The 22,028-nt window shown below is 34.9% G+C and overlaps 1 protein-coding gene across 26 annotated transcripts in view; it reads right to left on the bottom strand.

Annotated features, from left to right (window-relative positions):
- Positions 1–22,028, bottom strand: part of Dlg2 (discs large MAGUK scaffold protein 2) — a 1,893,126-nt gene that overhangs the window by 402,381 nt on the left and 1,468,717 nt on the right. The gene's annotated exons all lie outside the window — the stretch shown is intronic.

The following is a 22,028-nucleotide window of genomic DNA, read 5'->3' as shown; positions in this document are numbered from 1 at the left end:
AGAAAAAGAAAGCAAAATATGTAAAATTGTATGAATTCTAAGGAGTTCAAAAATTTCCAGGATAATTTTGTAAGAAAAAATCAGATCATGTAGTTCTTTTTAAAAGCATTTATTTACACTAATATACATTTGCAAAATATAATAATTATATTCTTTAGGGTGATTTAGTGCTATACATAAAACATTTTGTTTTTAACCCTCCCCATCTTCTCTTTCCTCCATCTCTTGGTCCCTTTCCCATTTGCAAAAGATCTATCTCCATGTTTCCTATTATTTGTATTCTATATTGCTGTTTAATTTGTTTATACATTGGACTTCTGCTACAAAAGAAATCATACAATGTTTAAACTTGTATATGTGCTGCTGAAGTGAGCAATGATTGAGCTTGTATACCTGATTTATTTCACTCAACATTACGGTCCCAAAGTACATTCCTTTTCCTATAAACTATTTAAATTTATCCTTCCTTATGGCAGTGTAGTATTCTAGTGTGTAGAAATATCACAGTTTCCTTATGCATTCATGTGTTGATAGACATATAAGTCACTATCAAGATAGACATCATATTAAAGTATTACATGCATATGCATGTTTATGGATCATGTAGTTCTTGAGTGAATTTTTTATGAGTCTTGCATTTCAGCACATCTTGCTAATGGAAGCATTTACTGCCTTTATTCTGGAAAATCTTTTGATTGATGTTTGTTTAGAGCAGATCCTTGAATGATAGAGTGTTTTTCTCTGGACCAAATGTAGGTCGGTTTACTGTCTGGTGTAATAAAGATAATATCTTTGTCAATAACAAAGGCCAGCAGGATTCTTTGCATTATGTAAGGTGCAGATTCCCATGTTTGGCTTCATTTTCTGCAGTGCAACTTATTGCATGCTAGGATTCATGTGACTTTTTCTGTGTTGCCCTGAAAGAACTGGAGTTCAAGAAACTCTTAAAAATGTTGGTACTCTGGCTATGGATATTACTATGAGTAATAAAGTTCCTGATCCAGAAATCCTATACCTTCTCTCAGTAGCCATGACAATGTGGAAGGTTAATTTATAAGTAAGAAAAATCAGTTCTCGACCATGCATTCCTTTACTTAAACACAACTACTTTCAGTAGCAACCCATAAAGTTAAAATTGTTAGTAATAATAATGATAATATTTAATACAATAATGGCCTATGTTTAATGAGTGACATACATTTTACTAAGGATGTCACCTAGCACATACTCTTCATAGTTTTTGTAAGAGATAGACACAGTAAGCATCACCATTTGACAGGTAAGAAACTGAGGTAGAGGTTTAGTGGTTTGAAATAACCAAGAGTTTTATACCCTGGTCCAATTTGTTAAGTAATTTATTTCACTTTTGATCTGAGTTTAGCCATCATTTGAGTTTCTGCTTAAAAGCAGTTTCCTTAGAAAAAGCTTCCCTTGACTCTCTTTTTTGTCTTATTCTTTCATAGACATCTGCTCTCTTCCTTTGCAGTTTTCTAGAATTTATGTTAATAAAATGATTAATTGAGGGATCATGTGATGCCTTCTGTCCCACACAGACACATGGACAAAGGAATGAGGTCAACTTTGTCCTGTGAAGCTTTTAGTATGACAGGTGTTCAGTGCATATGTTGAATTACTGAGTGAATGGGTTAAGGAGAAGTGTATGATAAAAGACTCTGAGTAAATTAGAATTTTGTTCACATGGTACTGATTCTACTGTTCTCTAAATACTCCGCAGTAAAGCTATTTAATATTTTTTGTTTGTATGTGAAAATAGTGAATATTACTAAAATAAATAAGACTTGAAGGCTTTTATAGGTTAAATATGAATTATCTCTCAAAAGACTCAAGTACTGAAGGCTTGATTGATCTCCAGGGCAACAATGTTCATAGGTAGGGCCTAGAAGGATGATTGGATTATGATGGTACTAACTTTATCAGTTGATGCGTTCCTAGCTGAATGGTATATTTGGAGGTAGGAGTCAATTGGAAGAAGTAGGTTACTCTGGTAATTCCCGTGAAAGTTGTATCTTGTTCTCAGCCCCTCCCCTGTCATGCCTGGGTGCAGTGAGGTGAGCTGCATTTGTCTTGAACATCCTTCAGCTATGATGTCTTTGCTTTACTATGGCTCTAAAAGCAATGGAGTCACCATGGACTGAAATCTTTAAAAATGAGACAAAATAAACCTTTCATAGTTTCAGTTGTTAGTCTGAGGTATTTTGTTATAGCAACAAAAAGCTGTCTACTATAAGGTCTTGAGGAATTTCAGAGGCATTTTCAACTAAATAAGGAATAAAAACAAAAACCAACCAACCAACTAATCACAAAAAGCCTTAGAAAAATCCTGCATCAGGATGGTTTGAAAATATAATAATAATCACATCATAGAGACCTCCCACCTCAAGTAGTGACATAAAAATAAGCTTTTAAACATGATAGAAAATTTAAAAAGCAATAATAAAGATATGGGAAAAATACTATGAAATTACCAGGAAACAGAGCCCATGAGGTCTGCCAAGGAAAAATAAGAAAAGGCTACACAGAAGAAATGGCATTGGAAGATTTTGTCCTCAAGTTTTAGAAGCAGAGACTGTGAGAAAACATTCAGTGTGTGTGTGTGTGGGGGGAAATAGCTGGATAATGAAGGCAGGAAAAATGGTGGGTCAAAAATTCTAAAAGTATTCATTAGTCATTCAGCCAGGACTTTGGGGAATAAGATTTGACTAGAACAACATAGTGAGGGATACATGGAAGTAAACTAATTAGGATATATTATATGCAGATGGTATGAACATGATAGTGAATAGAGAATGCAAAATTATAGGGCCTTTCTTTGGTTCACATTGAGTCAATTAGGATAACACCTGCCCTAGAATAGGATATAAATTATTTTTAAATACGCTATCTAGACACTCTCTCCAAGCTTCATTTTTTTTTAATTCTAAAAGAGAATGATAAGAATATAAAAAAGAGAATATCTAAGATAGGAAAGGTAACAACCTGTTTCATAGAATGCTTGTGAAAATCAAATGAACTAATGAATATAATGTATTTCTGGCACAACACAGAGCTCAGTCACTATAGATATTCTTAACTTTAAATTATAATTTCTTTCCAACACTATGATAAAGGAAGAAGACAATCTCAGGAGAACTAGCAAGATGTTCCTAAGCAAGCCACGAATCTTTCCTGCTGTGACATTTACATGTAGTTTTGGTCTACAGCTTCAACCTTGTCTATTGCTACTCAGTTCATCACTTCTAAGCCACCCAGGTGACTGCCACCAGCACCACCACTGTGTTCCCAAGTCTCCTTAGACTTGTCCTTATGGAAATGGTCATAGCGGTTTCTGTATAAGGAAGTTTAATATTTAAAGTATGATTCAATTATGTACATTTGCATTTCTTGGGAAGTCACTGGAAATGGTGATTCTTAAGCATAACACTGTTTGAGAAGTTTTAGTGACAGTATGAATCTAAACTCAACACCTAAGTATTCCAACTCCTAATGTCACTGGACAAAAAGTTAGTATGTAATAACTTATTGATAAACACACACATTTATGAGTAAGTGCATACTGCTTTCTCACCTCCACTCCTTTCAACCTAGTCAGGTCACTTCATTTTCTCCCAACAGCTTTTGATGTTAATTTTGTCTTCTCATTGTGTTCAGCTTCGCATATGAACTGCTAAATTCCTGATATTTAGACACTTGATATATCCCCTCTCTTTTTCTTCCCTCAAAATCTCCTATTGTACCCTATATTAATTACATTTAGATCTCCCTTCTTTTCTTTTTTCCCCCAATAGCCATAAATGTATGTTTCTGCATATACCCACAAAATAGATGTAATTTCCTTGGCCTCAAAGCTATTGTTAGAATGTATCAAGAAGGTCCAATATACTGCCCTGTTATACAGTCTTCCATCATCTGAGCTATTCTTAGGACAGTCAGTATTTGTTTGCACAGTAAATATTTCTTGAATTAAAGATTACTGCTCTTGACTGATGGAAGTAGGCTACCTGAGTACAATAATTCCTGAAAGTAAATTGAATACCAGGCTAGGGCAGACTGGCAGCACTGTGATTGATAATCACTGATAGCCCAGTGTGAGCAGTGGTTTAGGCTTTGATTAACTTTACTCCGGTGGATGGCAAGAAAGCAGTAAGATCATATTAATGGGCAGTGAAGGGTGGAAAGCCAGAGAAATTATAGGTTGTAGTAAAATGAAGAGAAGATTAAGTTTCAAATTTGAGGTCAATTTCAAATTTAAGATAAAAAGAAATAAAATATTAAATATATGGAAAGGACGGACATGCTGAGTCAACTAAGAAACTACAGGAGTCATTGACAGCCATGCTTCATCAGAGATTACTAATTGAGGGAAAAGGGCTTTGGTTTCTGGGATAATATTGCACAAGTGTTTAAATACATCACAGGTTTATCTTCTTAGTTTGACCTTTCACTGAGACATTTGATACAGGTCGATACTAAAAAAGCCTGGGAAGATTCTTCCTATCTTCTAAGAAGCCAGCCTCAATGTCTCCATGTCCTGTTTGTGCCCTAGAAAGCGATCCACTGGAGACTCTAATTAAATTTGCTAACTGAAGATGTGGAAGATGTGACTAATTATGCAAGGCTGTAAAATCAGGACAAAGAATTTTATCTGAGTCCTTTGTTAGTCATTAAATTAAATGAAGAGTTCAGCAATAAACCCAACAGAGTAAATCAACAAAGTGGAGTGCAGATTACATAGAAAAGTTGGACTGAAGAGGTGTCAGCCTGTAGGAGAAGGCAGCTGCTGAACACTATCATGGGAATTTAAGAAGTTAATGTGTGTTGTGAAGGGAGCACACACTGTTCTGTGACATAAGAAAGAGGTCTAATTCTAGGCAGAAGAGTTTTGGAGTTGTCAAAGTGACACACAATGACCTCAAAGCTGACAACTTTGGAACTCAGAAAAAACTTGGCTCGTTAATGGTCAGTGTTTTCATTAAAGTTTTACTTCTATGCTTCTAAAAGGGATCAATTTCCTGTGAAATCAAGTGAACAGGTTCTGTAAATACCAGGGGGAACTTGCTCTCTTGTCTGTTCTAATTTGTGGTACAAAAATTATTTAAAAATACAGTGATTTTTTAAAATTAAAATTTAAAGGGAATAAAACAGAACAATGAAACAAACTGAAACAGTGTTAAGATAGTAGAATAGAGTGATTTGTTAACTTAAAGTAAAATTTAGTTTTTATACAGATATTTTGATTATATATTGTGGTTGCTATTGATTCCCAAACATATTCTTTGTAGTAGAGATTAGAGAATATGACACCTTGAACACTTCAGTATGCAGAACTGTATGTGTGGTTTTATTTCAGAGTTTTGGAGGGAGGATTCTAGCAAGTTGATACCAAGTGTCTCTATAGTTAAAAAAGTGATGATATAGTTAGTGAGACAAGACAGATAAATAATTTGAGAATAACTCAAAATAATCATTAAGCATAACAATTTGGCCTACAGTGAGCAAAATATGACATGACTTTACAGAATGAGGAAGTGTTTTGGGGAAAATTCATGAAAACAGTGGGGATACAAGCTAGATTTTGATATATCAACAGAGTCTGAAGCATCAGAGAAGGATGGCAAAAGCAGCCCAGGATAGTGGGGCACCATGCCTAGAGACACAGACAAGTGAAGGCACAGGAGAGTAAAAATGACAGGAGAGAGACTGCCCAAATTGAGAAGTCAGTTAATGACAATACATAATAAAGGTATAGGCTTAGTGTATTTAAAAAATTAGCATTCCATATCGCTTGGTTATATTTTCCAGGTCATATCTTTATATGAGCAGACTTAAGAGGCTAAATCTATAATTTTCTTCTTTCTTTCTTTGAAGTCTATAATTTTCTTCTCTTCAATACCTTGAATTAGATTGAGTGCTTTTGTGAACTAAGGCTTTTTATCTTTATTTTTTATGTTTTTGGTGTGTGGGATTTTTCCTTTGTGTTTTAGACCAAGTTCTCTGTATACACAGTGTTAATGGTGTTAATATTTAAGAGATCTGTTTTTAAGCAAAATTATTCACTCCATGTGTTATTTCTGGCCTTTGTTTGTTCTGTAGCTCTCAACTCCACTTTCCAATATGTTAGATTCATAATATTTAATAACGTAGATTTACTAAATTGCTTTACTTTTCTATCTAACAGGATCAAAGTTTAAAAAGTGTTTTTTTATAAGGCAGATCTGTGTAATGAATCAACTGAAATGGAGATCATTTTGAGCAAAAAATAAAAAGGGACTAAAATGATAGTTCTTATGTTTTTTTCCTAGGGAAAAGCAAAAAATTTCTTTGGATAATGCAATTATAAAATATGTTTTCTTATTTTGGTGTTTTGAAAGTTACACAGAGAACTTGTTAATTTCTCCCTCAAAGGTTACAGTATGTTAGAGCAGTAGAAAGATGAAAACTTTGATAAACCAACAATAAATAAAGCACAAAAGAAAAACTGCAATCATATTTTGCATTTGTATAATACCATTTCCTAGGGGATTGACATCAGATCACCGTGAATATATATGATAGCTATATGAGAGGTAAAAGAAAGGAAAAATAAAACTGTCACTGTGCTATATGACTTTTACTTTTCCAAATGAGGAGATGTGAAAGGTTGTTAATGATTTATCAATAAACCAAAAGTAACATTAAGATGACATTATTGATGGCAACTTATCTGTTAGATAATTATCAAATTTATGAGTGGGGGTGGGTTGCGATACTTAAGATCTATCTTCCTTAGGAGTAAGGACCACATCTCTCATCTACAAGTTGCCAAACTTAAATGCAAGAATTTTGGAAAGGAAGGGTTATAGTAAAAATCAAAGGCTATTCAAACATAGTGCCTGCCAGAGGTAACAGAGGGAGTTAAACAGAGGCACCACAGGACAAAACAGCTGGTTTGAGACGTGACAGACAGTTGTGTCAAGAACACACAGTGCAGAAACCATTTGAATACACAATTCTGCAGACAAATCCAACTCTTAGCTTTGTAAGTGCGGGCTATAAATATAATGTGCTTTTCATATCACCAAAATTTAATAAAGAGTCTTTCCAAGGATGGACAATGGATCATTCAATACTGGTGTGTGTACATGTACATTGATGAGTCCTTCTTTTCTTTCATTTTGTTCCAATCAATAGAAATTTGGTCATGAATTAGCACTAGTCTATAGATTTGAGTTTGGGAAAACAGTGATTTATAGAATATTCAGGAATGTTAAAATTGTAGAGAATAGACTATTTTACAGTCTATGGTTTTGTCAAAGGTTGAGGAAGACCTTAACAAGGTAATTTAAATAGGAGAAAGAGTAAGGGAAGGAGAACAATAGTCATATACAAGAAAGCCTATTTAATTTCTAATTGATGCAGTCATCTGACTTCATGAGATAATATCCCATAGACTTTTGTCTGAATGTGTGCGCACATGTGTATACATATGTGTGTGTCTGTATGTTCTTTAACTTCTTATTAATCTTGTTAATAAAGGCAATGGATGTGAAATTATTTAAATTGAATCTTGTACATGTACAAAATACTCAAAAATGAATATAATCATTATATATTATAACCATTAACTAAAAGAAGGTACCAATAATAAAGAAAATAGGGAAAGGGGCTCTAGAGATGGAGGAAAGGTTGGATATAGGCAGAGAAAGGAAAGGGAATAAAAAGAAGCGAGATATTTTAAGTATATGTACATACTCCCTAAGATGAATGTGAACTTCAAACACTGCAAATGTGTATTAATAAAATAAAATAAAAATAAATCAATAACTTTCTCTCTTAATATTCTCTCAGCCCTGCCCTCTGTTATAGCACCTAATGTGTAACATTCTATTATTTTTCTGTCTACTGTGATTTCTTTTATTAAGTCAAGAATCCCTTCAAGAAAAGACTATGTCTAATTTATATTTGTATTCCCAAGGCAGAGCATAAAGCCTGTCAAAGGTTCACTAAATATAGAGTTTTCTAAATATTTATTGGAATAAGTAAATGATTGATGTTTTAAATATTTTTCTTTTGATTGCCCTTAAAAAATCAAGAGTTTAATATTTGGTATGCATACTGCTAGGCACTAGGGATAAAGAAAATGATTAAAGAGCCTTCAATAGACTTACAGTCCAGTGGATAAAAAAGGCAAGAAAATATACTCCTCCTCCTCTTAATAATAATAATAAAGTAGATGGTAACTTTGGAAGGACAGTAGACACCTTCTCCCAGATCAAAGCCAAGAGAATTAAGGGAGCCTTTCTGGAGCAAGAACAAAAGACACACTTCTTGGGATGCTTAGCAGTTACACAGGTGAATGTACCTGTTAATGGGAGCTGATGCTGCAGTGGTCAGGGGAAAGAGGTGCCTGCATGCTGGGAAGGAGTGAAGAGTGTAAGGATGAAAGAAATATTGAACAAGGTCCTCAAAGTAACAGAGACAATAAGACACTGCTTTTTGGTCTTAGTTTTTGATTTTTGAAAACTGCAAGGAGAATTGATATGACTCGAGATGAAGTGGGGAGTGGAGGAGATCAGGGCAGTGACATAATCAGCTTTGCACTTTAGAAGGCTGCATGTGGGCTGTGGTGTGGGCCATGAGTGGAAAGTGCATGGAGGGTGCGGTGGAAACAAGTTGTAAATACCTAAGAGGAGCGATGATTCTAGCGCAATCTGGATTGGAGATAATATGGAAAGGATGCAGAACAATTGCTCAATAGATATTAAAGATAAGTTGATAGTTGATTAGACACTGAAAAATCAGTTTAAGGTGAAGCAGCAGGAGGAACCTAGCACAACATTCTGGTGCTGTGACTAGAGTAGTGACCACATGGGCTAGTTGCTTCTCACATATAACTCACTAACTTTCATAATGGCTTTGTAAGACAGATACTCTCATTATTCCCATTTTATAGGTAAGGAAACTAAGACACAGAGAAGTCAAACAGACAGGAGTAACACTGGGATCTGAACTCAAGCACATATTCTCAAATACCCTTCCACAGTACCACTGGTTATCAAAAAGTGAATTTAACAGGACAACCTGAGAGTTGAAAGAGAAAAGACTTGATTTTTCATATGCCTTAGGACTTTTGAAAGTGGATGCTCCATGTAACAGGTACTTGGACATATGAATTAACCCTATGTCTAGTTGCAGATATATAGCTAGAAGGCATAGGAACATCTCTGAGAAGCAAATTTGTGTACGTGTATGAATTTCACCAGGAAAGGTGTGCAGAGAGGAAAGAGGAGGCATCTATGGGTGAAGTGGACAAACAAGGGATAGAGAGAATGGGGAAGGGGAGATGGAAGGAGTCTCCGTATAAACAATGCTGTTAATGAACATTGAATGCAAATTTTATATCAACATACATTTTCATTTTTCTTGATTACATTCTTAGAGGTAAAATTGCTAAATCTCAATGAGAGATTCTTCAATTTAGTTTCTATCGACAAAACATAAACAGGCTTGTTATAGATAAATCAACTCATAATTTTATGAAGTAAAAAGAAATTCATCTTCCAGTCCAATTATACTTCCCTCAGGTAAATACAGAGGTGAACATTCCTATTTCCTTACAGGATTGGCCTAGGAGATACACCTTTCTGTATTGTGGAAGATGCGATATGCAGGACCCTGAGGATACACTGTGGGCTGTAGGAATCTTTGTAACACATTTTTCTTTCACTTTCTTTTTTATTCGTAGCTGGTGGAAGGAACATTAGAGAAGGGAATGGCAATTACCTTCACCTTGCCGAGCACTGACATTTACTTAGCATGCCAAGCAAACTTTCAGAGTGACTGGCGCTGAAAATAAAGTCCTTTTGCTCATCTTAATTTGTTCCTTTTCAATCTTCTAAGTTTGTCAAATTGATTTTTGTTTTATTACCCTTTACAGGGTCAATCAGAGTTTCTGAGAAGTTTGTTTGCTGTGCACCTTGATTATACCTTTGAAAGTCTAGCAGCGCACATTACAATGGCCCGATCTTTCTAATACATGTCAGAGACATCCAAACGTGGTGTGGTATTAACAGAGCATAAGTCATTGTTTAATACTTAACACAATGAGATAGACATAAGCAAAAGCACACATAATCTGTTATAATGAGCAATAGGTTGGCTGAAGAAAACTGGTTCTATGACTGGGCATGGTGGCACATGTCTGTAATCCTAGCAATCAGAAGGAGGAGGAGAGCTACAAGTTTGAGATTAGCATTAGCCTGGGCTACTTAGTGAGTTCAAGGACAGCCTGAACTACACATGCCCAGAACCTATCTAAAAAAACCTAATTTCTATGGCCCAACTAGATATCAGAATTCGCAAGAAAAATTGTACATATTACCCTTGTTTAAGGGACAAAGGGTGAACTATGATTCAGCTTGAAGTACTTCTCTTTATCTACTAATTCTTCTATGCACTAGTTTAAGCTTGGAGAATAGCTTCCATTAAGTTTAAATATACTCCTTGAACTTTTGTAGGGTGAACACCTACTCTTGACCATTCCACTGACTGCTATGATGTACTTATGCAGCACATATTATGCAACATGATTTTTACCCTGCTTTGTTACATATCATTATAACAAGTAAAATTTGCAACTTCAGTCAGGATGTACTATGTCTTTATTCACCTATTTAGTTGATCTATGACATTTATATGGCTAAATAAAAATATGTTATATATAATAAAAATGTGTTATACATACATAAATGTGTTAGATAGAATGCTATACAGTGCTAAAATGGACAAAAACTTGTCATTTGACCTGGCAAAGGTTTTCACCCTCCTCTCTCCTAGTCACTGTCTCAATCTCTCTTAGGATAACTTTTAAATTTTGAGATTTAGCAAAAAGTAAATCATCTTCAAGGAAAGATTATATCCCTAACCTTGAATGTTAATGACGCTAATTGTCTCTATGTTCCTTTTCTATTTCTCTGATGGGGAAAGAGTCTGAATTAGAGCCTACTTTTATGGTTCATAAAGATTCCAGATGAAAAGGCTTCAGTGTGAGAATCAGGGCAGAAGATCTGGCTGGAACAGGAAGAGAGCTCTTTCCTATTTTTCTCCTCATTCCCCCATTTCCTATGCCTAATGTAGCCTAAGATCTAGAGATAACATAATTCCACTATAGAAAAAATAATAAAACGTTATCAATAACTGTTTAAATGAGTGACAGAGCTGGAAAGAAAACTGATATATAACATATTGATTCACCTGTATTTGAAGTACATAATCCATGATAAATTTCTAGACTTTTAAAATCATTACAGAGAGCTGTTGTCTATGCCCACAAAAGTAACCCAGTGATCACTAAACCTCCCAAGAAGAGGGTTCACATGCATCTAGATTGTGTATCTTTAGAAGTACTAGCCCTATAGTAAGCATGTAATACAAATTTGTGGTCTAAGAAACGGTTTCCAAACTGGAAAAATATGCAGGTTAGACTACATTGTTTGATCTAATTTTAGGAATCCTCCATTTCCAAACATACGTTAGCCTCTAGTTATTTTTTAACTAAAAATGTTGACAGAAAGCATAGTCTCAAAATTATGCAAGAGAAAGAAGAAAAGAACCAGAATGGTAGATACACTTCAGAGACATATTAATAACAATGAGAACTGAGATTTTCTTTTGTTATCCCACAGTTGGGTCACTCCATTCTTTTAGACAGGATGTTCACCAGAATACGGAGCAATGCTGAGTACAACACTCAGGCACAAGCATCCTTCATTCACAAGAAGGGATGTCTTTAGAAATTTGGACAAAGCCCTGGCCACCTAACAGTGACCCAGGATATCTCCTCTTTTTAAAGTAAGATACAGAATTCCCCTTCACCCTTGAATATATCCATTTTCTCTGCAATAAAGCAATCATGGGTTTTGGGTTCAGTTTGGCACACACATCCCTGCTGACCTTAGGAACACTGTTTAGAAAATCCTTTAAACTTCATGGAAGCTTAAGGTCTGCAGAACTGGATTAAAGGATTGAAGTGGGAGATTTATTTTCCCTGCTCTCACAGATAACTTTTGATCTCTTAATTAAAATAAAAAAATTGTATGCTAAAAAATTTAGAACTCTCTATAAACATGAGCAGCCTTACAGAGCCCTTCCTCCACCCTGGAAAGGCTTCTAAGTTCCTCTCCTTTCGTAATTTACTGGACTCACCATTAGGTTAGGAGTGGAGACAGTCATTTGTAATAGTCCTTTAATGAAAATTCATTTTCCCTCAACTGGGTGTGTCCATTTGGGAGAAAGAAAGTCGTAATATGTGATTTAGTATACGCACACACACACAGACACACACAATGATAGCTAAAATTTATGGAGTGCTTCCTTATTATCAGGTTTTGTTCTTAGTACTGTATTAGTAAGTTAAGTAAATCTTCATAGTGATCCCATGAACACTGCAATTACTACTATACCTGCCTTCTTAATGAAAAGACATTTTCTCCTAATAACAAAATTGTTTTTTTTTTAAAGTTAGGGCAATAGTCAATGTAATTTATTTTTTTATGAAGTGCCTGTTTAGAGACCATATTAATTTAAAAAGCCAGGAGCATCTCTTTCACTGTAAACCCTTGCATACATCACATTGCAGAGGGAAGAGGCTATAAAACTAAATGTGGCAAGAATGGCTTCTGTGACATTTTGAGTCATTTAATCTCTTCTTGCTTTCCTTAACTCAGATTGGGCTTAGTGGTCACCTATTTCATAAAGGCAGCAAAACCCTTTGAAAAAGAAGCTGCTTCGTAATTTGAAGAAGAGCTTGTGCCTGATGAGCCATGCCTGGACTGCTTGCTCTCCTGGTTTTAATTAAAAATGAAATTAAGAATTCTTTAAAATTATACCAGCCTTTTAAGGGTATTAGAAGGTCAATGGTTTGGTAAACGTCTTCTTTCTCTTTTTAATGGTGCTATTTCTAAATTAAGTAGTGTGAGAAAGGCTCAAATTTCCTTTCTGCATTCACAGATTCTTGGAAGAGCAGCCATGAGACTCAGAGGACTGGGTGATTTAGGCCACTGATATTTTGCTTCCTTTCCCTTTATTGTCTTCTAAGGATCTTCGATTTAAGTGTGTTTCTTTCTGGTTTTTTTTTTTTTTTTTTTTTTTTTTTTGTCTTTTTCATTTTTATCGGTACCAGGGATCGAACTCATGACTGCCTGCTTACAAAGCAGGCGCTCATGCTGCTGAGCTAAATCCCCAGCCCCTTAAGTGTGTTTCTTATAGACAAGGTTGCTCACTCTCTCCAAGAGGAGGTGATACAGTCACTCTCTACTAAATACACTATGCTACAAAATTCTTCCCCTGAGTCAGAGGAAGAGGATGAAGGTTTCATGAGAATAGGAAGGTGGTGAGCCTTTGGCATGCATACTGTAGCTAGGTGGTTTTTTTTTTTTTTTTTTTTTTTTAATCACTGAAAGCTCTAAAAAGTTCACCGCCACCGAACTAGGGTATGGGAGAGCCCTGGACAGAGCCTAGATAATTTCCTTACTAAATCAAAACCCACATTTTTGCAAAAATTATTTGTATTACTAGAAACAATAAGCAACACGTGAAGTCTCTGTTACTAACTTATGTTTCATAGAGTAGTTGTGATTTTGTTCATATTCTTAGGAAGACACAGTTAAGTACAGTGATAGCACTACATGAGTAGATAACAAAGAAAATTATCTCTTGTAAGTATAAAATCACATATAGGTTTAGAAACTTGCTACCTTTTAGAGGGAAATTGTAATAGTAAAAGGAAAAGATACAACTTTGTCAATGGTGATAAGAAAGATGGCTGCTAAGAGTGATAAGTGGACTTAACATCACAGCTTTCTAATGATCTCAGAGAATGTATCTATGCTGATACATGTTTTTCACCTGGTGTTTCAATAATTATAAGAACAAATATATATGACTTTATGGCTTTAAAAACAGAATAAGCTTAAGGATACAATAAAGACTAATATGAACACAATGGGCAAAAATTTACTTGCTGCATTTCCCTTGATCTTCATAATTATTTTATGTGGGGAACAACACAGGCATGATTATGTCACTCATTTGCTGATGAGCAAATTGAATTTAGATATTACCCTTCTGGGATCTTCCTGGAAGAATTAAACCATCACATATAGTGATATATATATATATATATATACAGTGACATATGTGCATCCATGTTTATAGCAACACAATCTGTAATAGCTAAATCTTGGAAAGAACCCAAATGCCATCAACCAAGAAATATATAAAAAATAGTATTTTCACACAATAGAATAGTACTCTGATAAGGATAAACTTGAGACTTTTATAGGTAAATGGATTCAACTAGAGACCATACTCATAACTGAAATAAATCAGACTCACAGGTGTCTTCTTGGTATGAGGAGATGAAAGAGTAAGTAAGTTCCAAAACGCACAATAGATAGCATGAAATGGGAAGAAATTGTTCAAAAGGAAAAAGGAACTAAGATGAGGCAAAAGGAAAAAGAAGGAAGGGAAAAGGAAAAGAAAACAAAACACCATATAGTTATACTACCAGTTTCTCTTAGTTTATTGAAAAGAAAGGTTTGTGATAATACTATTTGGAGAATTTTTAAAGCCCAGATCTTGCACTCTGAGCAACTACTTTAAAGATAATGATACCCAATGTATTTACTAATATTTTCTCCTATTATTTTGTTACAAAATTTTGTTTTATTTTTTTCCATAAAATAAAAAAGAAGAACTAAGGTAAATATTATGCACAGGTACAGGTACGATGAATGTGATCAATGTATGTATCTAAATTTTACCAATAAGCTTAAGACAAAAATTTAAAAATTTAGAGTGAAATCTAACTGGAGAAGTCATCATGAAGATACAAATAATATATAAATAAATATAAATGTATATGTAAATAATAAGCAGAACACTACCTGGCATTAAAAAAAGAGTATTTAGCTAAAATGCAAATGGTTCATTTGACCAAAAAAAAAAAAAAAAAAAGACCTTAACCCTGGAAAGTTTGGGTGTAGACCTCGGCTCCTCTATGACTTCACATTACACCATCTCTAACAAGGTATCTTCACACTCTTCCTCATTTTCTCTCATAAGCTTCTACGAAGTTTCAAGTCTATCTCTATGGACAATAGGGCTCATTCGTTTCAAGACAAAGAAAGGGAGCAGCATCTTGTAAATGCACTCAACCAAAAATCTTTCCTTTATTAGTCAGTCACCAAGTACTATCTGATAAATAATTCTGAATCCAATTGTGGCTATCTCTACAGTCTCAGTTCAGTTCTTCAGAATTTCAGCCCAACTGTATGATCTACACACTGACTAGTTTCCCTGCTTTCAAACAATTTCCACACAACTAACAGTGTTTTTTCTAAACACACAAATCACACAGTGTCTTTGTGCTATGGTTTAGATCAGAATGCCTCCAAAAGTCTCATGTGTTTAGAGATGGAGCTTTCAGAAGGTGATTGCATGAGAGTTTTAACTTCATCAGTAGATTAATCTACTGAGGAGATAATATGATGGAATTATTGGGAGGTGAGAGACATAGGAGGTGTGGATCATATGAGTGTGATCTCAGGGACTATATCTGGTTTTTGGTCCCTTCCTCTTAGATTATTCTTGCTTTTTATGTTTCTAGGTTGCCTCGGGGGAGTAGCTTTCCTCTGCCTCACCCTTCCTTCCACCTTGTTTCAGTTTACCCTCAGGTTAGAGCAATGGAACCAGCTAACCAGGGACTAAAACCTCTGAAACTGAACCAAAATAAATATCTTTCCCTCTAAATTGATTTTAAGGTATTTTTTCACAGTAATAGCTGACTAATATGCATTTGCTCAGTTCTTAAACTCTTCAATAGCTGCTTATAGGATCAAGTAAGTCTAAAACTCTCAGGCCTGCAAAATATCTCTCCCTGATCTGCAACTGCCTATATCTTCAGTCTTTTTTTTTTTTAAAGCCTACAGCACCCGGTATTCCAAGGCGGTCTCCCATCCAAGTACTACCCAGGCTCGACCCTGCTTAGCTTCTGAGATCAGACAATATATCTTCAGTCTTATCAGCCATCCTGAGCTACACAGAACTAACTCTTGGTAGGCCCGGAATCTGTCATGCATTTGCAAACAATTAGGCTTACTACTGTGCTTTTTTCCCCCCTTAGCTGATGAGTTCAGTGGTTTACTAATATTTCAAGAAAAACAGGTGAAAAAGTGACTCCTCTTTTGGATAACTTTGGAAACTCACATCCATTTATATAATACGTTAGGTCTGAAGTTTACATTTGATTTTAGATTTACAAATGTGAGATAGTTAAAACATTAAAGTCTGAGATACATTTACTATCATTTTTCAAGAAGAGAAAACTTGCCAAAGATGGGTCACCATAACTTTGGCATATGGTTGAGATCTTGTAAGGTAAAGATCTTACTTTTTGTTCTAAAACTAGGGGTAGCTTGAGCTGCAACTTTATAACTTCCACAAAAGAGCAAAATATTGATGTGAACTCTCTGAGCCTTGCAGAGGAAAACAGAAGCTAGACTAGCAGGTGGACATATAAGAATGTAAAGGTTGCGTTTTACATAGATGCTGCTTATAAATGATTAGGAGTTGGTGAAACAGAAGGTGGGTGGGGACACTCTGCAGACAGTTCAACATCATGCTTGCTCCTAATACTACCTCTTGTACTAATCTTGAGTTTGGATATGTTAATTAAATAAGGTGACCAATAGCATGAGACTATCTCCATATCATGAGTTTCTATAATGAACTTCAATATAACTTAGTATATATAAATGAATTAAAACCTATGTTAGGATTTCAACAAATAGTAGACTTTTAGACCATCACAAACAGTCAGCTCATCACAGTATGCATGAATAAGGTAGATACTTAGCTGTACCGTCAGGTGATCTGTCTCCTTTCTTCTGTGTTCTATCTATTAAAATTCATTGTTCACACTACTGGGCCGAGTTCTCTGATTTTCAGTGCTGCCTGATTCATGAATTAGCCTTTGTTTAAATAAACCCTGTTAAATTTATGTAAAGTTTTCCTTTAACAAAGAGATTAGGTACTTTAGAGATACAGGTTTCAGCATCTATAGACCACACGGTGAATAATTCATCATGGATATGTCTGTGAGCTGCTTAAGGAAAGAGATAATATATTGCTCACCTTTGAATCTCCAGGATCCAGGATAATATCTAGTATCTAGAAATCTCATGAATATGTTATCTTTAATGAGTGAACATATTTTATATTCATGTAATGATTCAGAGTGAATTTCCTATTTCAAATCTGCGAATATATTTTAATTGGACTTCATCTGGCTTATCACAGCCTCTGTTTTTCAAGTGCAAAAATAACAATAATTAAGCTCATTTTTGAAAAAGAACAAATAAAAAGAGGCCACATATATCACAAAAACATTCAAGAATGCTATTCTCTTTGCTCTAGGAATAATGAAAGCTGAACCATTCACTTTTCTAAAGTAGGAAAAACAATTACAACATCATAACTACTTTTTCTTTAAGAAAAAGAGATGTACTAGGTAAGCACAGGTCTCGCAGTAATGCCATTTGTTTTCCACAGAACTTCAAATTTGAATTTGATTTGAGGCTCTAGCCTTTTCTGGATTGTAAATGGTCTGAAAAGTTAATTACTCTGAATATCTTCAACCTTAGGCCCTGTGACAAGTAATTTAAAATTCTTTCCGAAGGAAAACTTACAACTTTTCTGTTTTCCTTTAGATGACTTTATAGAAGTAAATTGTGTACATAATGAAATTATCCCTGGTATTTGTTATCAATTCAGAGCTGAACACTTGGGTATTCCCACTGAAACTCAGAGAATTGAGAAAGACTGATGTTGCTGGTTTTGCTGACTTATCTCTATTTTTCTGAAAGCTGATTAGGGATTACACTAGAATAAATATAACGCTGCCTTTCTGCAAACTAGCTCGTATACTGATCTGATGCAGTAATTGCTGTATCAATATATGCATACTTCTGAAATATACTCCCGCAGTTTTTCATTTCACTGAAAACCTACACATCATTGCACACTGTAACTTAAAGCATTACTTCAATTTTTTGCTGGCTTTTTCAGCTTGTACTTTTGCAAAACGTTTTCCTAGTACAGTATTTTTCACTTGGTTAGTGCTTGATAAACTTTGGTTGAATTAATTAATAAGTATAATATTCCTTTTATGGCTGAAAATTGTAAAATATTTTTATTTTACCATGGGTCGAAATAAGACATAGACCCATTAAGACACTAGATAGGCTTTGTCAGCATTATTAGAATCAGGTAAGGGACAACTACGTATGTTCCTATCTACCTGAGAGTCTATCAGTTACCCAACGACAGAGTGGGAAAAGCAAGCGACGAGGTAGGAAATGGAACCTGAATTCTTGAACCTCTCCTGAATCATTGGCTGGCTTTCAAGAAACATCTGGTTGGAGAGGTTATTCCCCATTGGAAAGGAACTAAATAACCTCTGAAATGAATTGTTCAGTCTTCATGAGGAACTGACAGCTAACTAATGAATGTATAATGTGGACACTAACTATTCAAATAACTTGTGTGAGAACAAGGCACAAAGTGACTTCTAGTTATTGTCATTTGTTTGCATGCATACTCCATCCATTCATGGAGCAGTTTTATTTACCTGTTAAGAGCTGGTAAAGCACAGCCTGAACTATGATCTGTTCCAGAAATAGGGATCAGTTTGTTTGTAGATCTTCCTTGCATGTTTGCTTATTCACACCATAATTATGAGTCCCTAGTGGGTGGGGAACTGTGTGAAGGCTAGGAGTCTGGCAGCACACGAAATAGGCACATTTCTGCGCCTTAAGCTAATAGTGTAGAATCTGAGACTGACATGTAGTTTGCCTGTATAATTATAAATTGCTTGAGTCTTTGGAAGAGAGGGAGTGAAAGAAGGAGAATACGGGAAAGAGAACAAGAAAGAAACAGTGGATCTGACGATTTCCTTCAGAGAGCCTCTCTGAGAAAGTATAATTTTAGCTCAGCTTTAAGATGACCAGAAGTTAATGAGGCAAAGTGTAAGAAGAACTTGTAGTTTCAGGGGAAAGGCATGTCTGGAGGACCTGAGGTGGAAAGAAATTCAATGTGTTTTTTTTTTTTTTTTGAATAAAAAGGATGATGTGAATAGTGTGAACTGCAGAAAGAAGTACAAAATGACATATTCCAGAAGCAGGTAAGTGCCAGCTCATGCAGAGCCAAATGCTGGATTAATGACTTTGCATTTTATCCCAATGCAAAAGGAGAGAGATAAGATATGATCTATTTTTAACAGATCACTTTGGCTGCATTGAAAATAAACCAGGAGGAAAACAATGGAAGGACTGAGATGAATTAGGAGGCTATTGTTGGTGAGAAATGATAGGGCTGTGATTAAGTGGTGCGAGCAGAAGTACTGTATGGAGTGAATTATATTTGGGAGTGAAAGTCAATAAGACTTGAAGGCAGATTGAATGATAGAAGTGAGAGCAAATAATGTATTAAAAGTAACTAAAAGTTTTATCTTGAGCTGAGTTGGAGGAGTGTGGGGAAGGAACAAAACATGGAGAAATTAAGATTTTTGGCATCAGAGCACTGGTGATGAGGCCTCTAAAATATATATCTATATATATCTATATATAGATATATACACACACACACATATATATAAATATCTATAAATAGTTATATATACACATATATTTGTGTGTATGACTTTTTTCTAGAATGATAAGATAAAGAAGATAATATGAAAAGAATAAAAGGAGGAAAAAAGACAATTAGAATAAAGAGAAAATAAAATTTCTAAAGTGGGGGTGAAAGGGTGCTGGCCGTGGCAGTGAGTGCAGGCTGGGGACTGGTGTGCATCAGAATTACTGGGGCATGTAATTTGAAAATGATATCTTCAATTTGAAAAAATAAAATATAAAAAGGAAATGTTATGGTCTTCATAATATTGATTATAGAAAATAAACTGAAAAGAAGTTAATCTCATGTTTTCACCCAGGAGGGAGACACTCTAGCAGCTGCTTTGTGGTGAATTCTTAAGGAACAATGTATTAAAATATCCAGTGGAGTAACAATGTAGAAACAATGTAACAAGAAATCAGTGTAACATTCATATTCATCAGAAAAGGAGTGTAGGTTAAAAAACAAAAAAAGTCATTGACACTGGGCCAGAGAAACAGAGATGAGACATAAAGTTAAAGAACAGAAAAACAGAAACTACGAGGGAAATATTTCTAGATAATAAAAATATTACTGCCATTATGCTTGTGCCAACACAAGGGCTAATGTGCTACCACACGGCAGTCATCACCTGGGTTTGAAGCCCAGCTCTGCCTCTTAATAGTGGACAATTTTGCACAAATTAGGCAGCTTCTCAAGTCTTAATTTTCTCATTTTAAAAACAAATACAGTGATTCTATCTGGTTTTTTTTTTTTTTTTTGTCTTTTTTCTTTTTTATCGGTACTGGGGATCGAACTCACGACTGCCTGCTTGCAAGACAGGCACTTATGCCGCTGAGCTAAATCCCCAGCCCCCTCAGTGATTTTATCTACCTCATAAGATCATGATGAGGTTTGGAAGAAATAATTTATGAGAGGTGTTTTAACAAAATGCTTGGTGAAAGGAAGAGCTCCCTAAACATTAGCTGCCTATGCAGCTGACAACAGAGGCAAAATTAGCAAAAAGTAATTTTGTAGACAGGTGTGTCTTCCTGTGGTTATGGCTGTTTTGTCCTCTTAGTTCAAGATGGTATCGTTCCCTGTACTGAGAAATAGTTTTTATAACTTATTAAGCCATATGATTGTTAATAGTTGTTTTATGAAATATGATTAAACTGTGTTATAACTAAGTAAAAATACAGCTGATTAGTCAAAAACACTTTTATTTATTTCTAGAAAAGTGAGATATAATTTAAAATTTGTTATTTAATTCCTATATAGGGACTAAGAATTGCTGTTTAAACTATTCTTTGAAAGTATAAAAAAGATGATGTTCTATGAAGGTCCTCTTGATACATTCATTTTTCTTTGAATTATTCTCTCTTCTCTGTTTTCTTAACCCTGACAACTATTTTACACATATTCCATCTAACAGTGTAACTATCCAAGCAGTCTGTTATGAGTAGGAATGCCACCATTGGGATCATGATTTAAATTGAATTGGAACCATCTTATGGAATACTGAATCTTAATTTTCTTACTCTCCTCTCTTGCTAACTCTTAGTACTATGCAAAGATAGGGCTTTCATTCTTTACCATACAGATGTTTTAGAATACTAATGCAGAATTGTGTGTAACCTTTAGACTTAGAACAATTTGTTTACGAAGTTGTTATAGAAAGACTCAAAATTCTGATATCAAATCTGGACTCCACATTTACTGATAGTAAAATACTGAGGTTTCCTCTTAACCTCTCTGAATCTTTGTATTTGATAAATGATGGAAGTAATTAAACAAGAAAACATGCACCTAACACAGTATAAATATTAAACTTATGTTTAGCAACACCTAATCCTGTAATTTTAGATAAATTGCATAATGCTACAAGGAATCAGTTAAAAGTTATTTAGTTAAACTATTAAGTGGCAATAATAGTATCTTTTTTAAGGTTGTATTATGCCTGGGGCACAGTAAGTAATAATTAAAAATAATAAATGTTCTCATTCATATTCTTTTTTTAAAAATTCATATTCTGTATGAGGGAGATGTTGATAAACTCCAAGACTGGTTGTTCTGGAATAACTAATTAAGACCTTATTGAAGTATATGAACATCGAGAACATGTTGAGCACCACGTGATCATGGCTGAGTGCTCTATGATCACACAAGGAAACACAAAGTCAATGTGCTTAATTTCTCTCATTGTACCACAGGTGCAGAACATCTCCCCGTCTTGAGGAAGATGTTGAGCATGTGAAAAGTAAGCAAGGTGGATTCCACCCATTCATCATTGTGGAAGCACATGCAACTCGAGGAGATGA

This window comes from Cavia porcellus, unplaced genomic scaffold (genome assembly GCF_034190915.1).
Source record: "Cavia porcellus strain 051 isolate PalLab524CR breed Dunkin Hartley unplaced genomic scaffold, mCavPor4.1 scaffold_9, whole genome shotgun sequence".
Classification (NCBI taxonomy): Eukaryota; Metazoa; Chordata; class Mammalia; order Rodentia; family Caviidae; genus Cavia; species Cavia porcellus.
Note: the sequence above shows the minus strand (reverse complement) of the source record. Positions and strands in the feature narration are given on the sequence as shown.